Raw genomic sequence first — 6,417 nt, 5'->3', positions numbered from 1 at the left:
AAAGTTTAATCGATACAGAGGAAGAAATAACTCTGAATGAAAAAAGTTTGATGAATGCAGAGGAACAGACAACTCTGCCCGTCGACGAAGAGGACCATGAGTCGTTGAAAGAATAATATTTTATGTTTTTTTGAAATATTGTCCTTTGATTGTATATTATTGTATATTTGATGAGTGGTGTAATTTTCAAAATAATTTCTATTAAATTATTGAAATTTATAATAAATAAATATAACTATTTTTAAAATAAACAAGCCATCCATTTCATATATTACTATCTAATCAATGCATATCCTCTCCTGATTGATTTAAATTTATAAAATTCAATTTTCAAAAGATTATATTTATATTAAAAAAAAAAGGATAAAATAAACTTAAAAATAAAAAGTTTAATTAATAAGAATATCTAAAGTCTAAAAATAGTTGCAATTTTTCATTTGGAGTGTTCGTTACTCTTGTATTGTATCGTGCATTTGTAATCCTCAATCCGAGCTAAACGTTATCTGGGCTTAGCTTGAATATGTAACGGAAATCTAATTCATGTTTTGAATCGATCTAAAATCTTTGCTTAATCCAGAAAATTTGGAAAAATTCGAGAAATTTCGAGTAGCCCGAGTCCAACGGGGGGCGAAAAATGTATGGTAGTCCCATTTTGTTGATACAGGATAAATTTAGTTAATTTTTTACGTGCGTATGCATTAACCCGTTAAGTCCCAAGAGGACGTTTTATTGACACTTATTTCAGTCGCTGTATTTTTGATGAAAAAGGTGTAAAAAAAAATGTGCGAGTAGCCTGTTCTAATGTAAAATTTAATGCCCTTTTTAAAATCTGAGCTCAGATTTTCGAAAAAAAAAATCAAGTCAAAAGTTATGGTTGATTTTATCCAAAAAAAAACGTGATTTTGAAAAAGAAAATTTTTCATTTTTTGATTTTCCAGACGAAAAGCATTTAAAATCTCATGGTTTTAAAACGTTTAATATTATAGAAGTATGTTTAAAGTTTTGAAACAAAAAAGAAAATTATCATTGAGTGAATGAGGGATGATTAGATTTTTATTAGTCAATTAATAATAAAAAAAAATAGCTTGTCGAAATTCACCAAAATCATTTATACGTGGAACATTTCATTATATTTTTTTATTCAAGTTCTTCAGTTTTATATTTATTATTTTTAATAAAACAATTAAAATTCCATTCTTATAAACAAAATCGCTGAATAAATGCTGGCTTGATAATAATATTTAAAAACTGCGCGCTTTTGGATAGCAGCGCCATCTCCAACTATTGGTGACGCAGATGGCGCTACTGTGAGTTCTGCGACGTGGCGAGAGATATACTTTCCAACACATACTTTCAATCGTCTGTCGTCATTCAAAGGGGACACACGTGCTTACATCGCACCTGAGTTTATTCAAACAGTGTGAATTACATACATCAATGAAATTTGTGAGAGCTCGACAATCGTTATCGTAACTGAAACAATCAAATAAATCAAAAAACAAACAAATCAAGTAAGTACCATTATAATTATTCAAAACATACTCAAAAGTGATGTTCAGTTCTCGCACGAGAATATAGAAAACACATACACGCACGTGGCAATAGCAGCATGAGCTATCGCACACGGAATAGTATATTTCTCAACGGGTGCACATATTCGTTTTTTAGCAAAACGAGGGATTATAGCACGAGCCGAAGGCGAGTGCTGTAACGTGTTTTGTTAAAAAACCATATCTGCACCAGTTACGGATACTATTTTTTCCTACGAGAGCCTAAAATTAGCGGAAAAGTTGCGTATTTTAGGTTAGAGTGGGAAAAAAACTTTGCTGTTTCTTCGGCACGTTGTCTATTTCTTGTGGTGCGTACTCCTTCTTGGGCAGTTATATGCACTGCGCACCCCTGGATACTGGCAGCGGTAGCACGCGCGCATAGAACCTAGCACTTCTATAGCCTGCGCTCTCTCCAGTATCTCTTCTGTTTCTTGAGCTTCTTTTTGTAATTTTCTTAGCTCCGCGTCGCGCTCGTCGCGTTCTTTGCGCAGTTTATCCATTGCTTCTCTCTTGGCCTGAAGCTGAGCTCTTGCCTGCGCGGCTGTCTCATCCTGCATCTGTCTTTTCTTCTGGGGTTCTTCGCGGAATTCCTGGATGGCCTTGCGCTCATCCTCCCAGTCTTTTATTTCCCGGCGATGCGGTGCGCTGTATTTCGCGCCTTCTTCGCCCCATTCCGCCTCGAATTTGTGGAACTTTTCGAAGGTTCCAGCTAGCATTTCTTCTAGCTGGTCGTCTCTCTTCCACATTTTCTGCAACTCGGCCTCGATCTCGGCCCACTGGCCTTCAGCCGATGTCGGTCTTAGTCCGGGCGCTGGTGACATTTGAGTAGACTTACGAGATCCCCTCGGCGAGTTGACGGATTTCTATGTTTTTTGGGTCGCTGAAACCGAATTTGAAGGTCGCCAGGCCGAAATCCTGGTCAATTTTTTGTTATAAACAAATTAATTGTTTAAACAGCCATATCTTGAAAAATATTGAAGATAGATTAAAACAATTTGTTTTTATTTTATTCGTCTTTGAAAAACAAAGAAATTCCATTAAATTAATTGAAAATCCGTCCACTAGAAAAAAAGTTATGCAATAATTAGTGTAAAATACGTCTTTTTTCACCTTTCAACCTCTGTAACTTTGCTCGTATTAGTGCGATCGAGCTCCTGGACGTCTCATTTTAAAGGTAATAACCTACAGAATGATGTAACATAATTTTTATGTAGGTAAAATTGTTTATAATGCAATCTGTAGACGTGTATAAACGTAATTTTATGGCTCTGACGTACTTTCCATTTGTTTATACGCGTTTTTTGCTGAGATAAATTATTAAAACAACGTGGTAACTTAGTTCAAATGAAAGTACATCAAAAAACAAAAATTTTAAGGGGTTTAGGAAGAAAATCGGTCCAGTAGATGCCAAGTTACAGCCTTCTGAACTAGCGCGTAGAAACCAGCGAGCGCTTAGGGCGTGCACACTGAGGCAACATGAACTCATGAACCAAGCTCAGACTTGTTTGTAACTTGGCATCTACTAGACCGATTTCCTTTCTAAACCCCTTAAAATTTTTGTTTTTTGATGTACTTTCATTTGAACTAAGTTACCACGTTGTTTTAATAATTTATCTCAGCAAAAAACGCGTATAAACAAATGGAAAGTACGTCAGAGCCATAAAATTACGTTTATACACGTCTACAGATTGCATTATAAACAATTTTACCTACATAAAAATTATGTTACATCATTCTGTAGGTTATTACCTTTAAAATGAGACGTCCAGGAGCTCGATCGCACTAATACGAGCAAAGTTACAGAGGTTGAAAGGTGAAAAAAGACGTATTTTACACTAATTATTGCATAACTTTTTTTCTAGTGGACGGATTTTCAATTAATTTAATGGAATTTCTTTGTTTTTCAAAGACGAATAAAATAAAAACAAATTGTTTTAATCTATCTTCAATATTTTTCAAGATATGGCTGTTTAAACAATTAATTTGTTTATAACAAAAAATTGACCAGGATTTCGGCCTGGCGACCTTCAAATTCGGTTTCAGCGACCCAAAAAACATAGAAATCCGTCAACTCGCCGAGGGGATCTCGTAAGTCCACTCAAATGTCACCAGCGCCCGGACTATTACCCGTCTGGCTGCGGCTTCCGCGTGTTGGCGGGGATTTTTCCTGCCTGGGGTGTTCTGGCATAGTTCCCTGCTGGTAGATTTCTTCAATCGTTGTTTTGCCTGCTTTTTTTTCCATGAAAAATTTCACGAATGACGGAATACCCTTCGCCATATTCTTGCAAAGTTGTATTGCCGTCCATTCAGGATTTCTCGCGCATTGCGTTGTCAGCTGCGCGACCATCTCTTCCAGCTTCTGCTGTATTGGTTCTGCTTCCATGCTGAAACAGAGTTAATGATGTGCGTGTGATATTTGTGGAGGGTATGATTTTATGGCTTTTATGTTTAGATGTGAGCGATTGTGCGATGGGTGTTATAATGGGGTTTACTTATTTCGCGTTGTGTTAATATGAATCTATGTATTGTACTATTTTTATGACTTATGTTTTTGATGAAATTTTGGCTTTTGCGCGGCTACGTGTTTGCCTAGGCTCGAACTCGTTTACTTCGTTGTTATTCGATTGCCTGTCGAGCTCGCGCGCGTTTTGCTCGACCGGCTTATCTCTCGCTGCTATATCACGTTTTGTCGTACGCTTTTTCGTTGCACGCTTTTCGATCGCGACGTTCGTTCGAGGTTCTTTGCTTATTTCTACGGTATCGCTCGCTATTTTCTCTACAGCTACTTCGCCTTCTTCATCGCTTGTATTATACGTCGCCTTCGCTTTTCTGAGCTCTTCGTCTTCGTCCTCGTCGGCGTTGTGTGGCTTTAATTGACTGGCGTGAACTGGTGAGAATGTCTTCCCTGTCGTATCGTGTTGTACTTCAAATGTGTTTGGTCCGAGCTTTTTCGTGACTGTAAGTGGACCCGTGAAGTCTCACACAAGCTTGGCACATTTTCCTTTGGTCGCGTTCGACAGTGATTTGGAAATTTTCCATACTTTATTTCCCACTTCAAACTCCGTTATGCGTCGGCCGGTATTGTAATACTTCGCTTGTTTTTCGTTGGCTTTTTTCAAATTTTCTGCCGCTTTTTTGTGTTTTTCCGGTAGTTCTTGCAGCTTAGCTTTCCACGCTATGACGGCTTCATTTTGCTCTTGATCTTGAACTTCAAGATCTAGTTCTCTTCTGAACGACCCCGGCTGTTCAGGTTGTACCCCGTAAATTAGCTCGGCAGGCGACATTCCTGTCGAGCTCTGTTTTGCTGTATTGTACGCAAATGTCAGCTCTGGTAACTTTTCGTCCCATTCACGATGATCTTTTTCGACATACGCTTTTATCATCGTCTTGTACGTCCTATTTGTGCGCTCGACAATGTTAACTTGTGGGTAATATGCTGGGTTGAAATAGTGTGCAATGTTCATCGTGCGTAAATTTTTTTTTTTTTTTTATATTATAGTGCATGGACCCAGCGAGGGGTATGCGCACTTACTTTATTTTTGAAAAACAGAAAATATACAAATTGTGGAAATTTACATTGAGATTGTGTGTACTATTTCGAGCTATTACAGTAAAAAGTGAAAAGATAGAAACAGAGAATAATTATTGAGGAGTACATTTCGAGTTTGAAGTTAGCAAAGAGTGAGATTAAAATAACAGTGGTGTGGTACGAGTGAAAATGGGGTGAGGGTCAGAGACAATGGGTTGGCCGGGCTAGGTCTGAAGTTGCAGTCGCTGGTCAAACCTGAAGGTTGCAGTTTTGGAGGAAGCGATGGAGTGCCAAGCACGCGGACAAATTTGGCTTGGCTACTATGCTCTCGGCGTTCAACGGAGCAGAGAGGCCGAGTCGCGCCAGCTCCGTCCACAAGGCGCGTCTCTGACGTTCGAACCTCTCGCAGTTCCAGAGGACGTGGTTCAGGCTCTCCTCCCCCGAGCCGCAAGCACATCCTGGGTCGGGAATGATGTTCTTCCTGTGCAGGGACTCGGCCAGGCTGTGGTGGTTGCTGCGTATTCGGTTTATGGTTACAATCATCGAGCGTGGTAGATTCTTGCCTGTAAACCATGGAGTCGACTTGTCATGGCGATGGAAGAGGTCGAAGTAGATCTTGCCCTTATGCAGACCGTCGGCCTCGCACTTGGCGATCGTGTTAGTGAAGCAGTCGCGCCTGAACGACTCTGCGAGATCTGTGAAGTTTACGGGGGGCGAGGCTGCTGGTGGAGAGTCAGTGGCAGCTCTGGCCAGAGCGTCCACCGCCTCGTTGCCCTCGATGCCGATGTGGGAGGGTATCCAGGCGAGACTCACCGAACCCTGGGGTAGAGCGGTAAGCCTCTCTTTTATCTCCAGGATGACGTGGTTGGTTTTGACGCTGATGTTCGAGGCTTGTAGACTCATGAGAGCGCTGAGGGAGTCGCTCATGATGATATATTTCCTGTCGTCCGCCAGGTAGGTGATGTAGTCTAGTGCGTCATTAATTGCGTGGCACTCGGCGGAGAAGATCGACGCGAGAGGGCTCAGGGTTCTGGAGGAGTGATGGTCGTCCTCTGGGCAGAAGAAAGCACACCCCACGCCAGGCGCCCCTGGGATCTTGCTGCCGTCGGTGAAAATGGGGGTGAGATGATTTTTATTGATGAATTCCTCGATGATGAGATTTGGGTTTGGGCTATTTTTTGCGCTTTGTCCTATTGCGAAATTGGTGGGGATCGTGTGAAAAAGAGACTGAAAGCTGTGATTGTAGAGATTGAAGTTGTTGCCAGAGAATATGGTATGGTCTGAGTTCGTAAGAGAGAGTATGCACTGAGAGAGAATTCTGTTTGAGTTGTGGTAGCG

This window comes from Trichogramma pretiosum, unplaced genomic scaffold (genome assembly GCF_000599845.2).
Source record: "Trichogramma pretiosum strain Unisexual culture from Peru unplaced genomic scaffold, Tpre_2.0 scaffold73, whole genome shotgun sequence".
Classification (NCBI taxonomy): Eukaryota; Metazoa; Arthropoda; class Insecta; order Hymenoptera; family Trichogrammatidae; genus Trichogramma; species Trichogramma pretiosum.
This window is presented reverse-complemented; position numbering follows the sequence as displayed.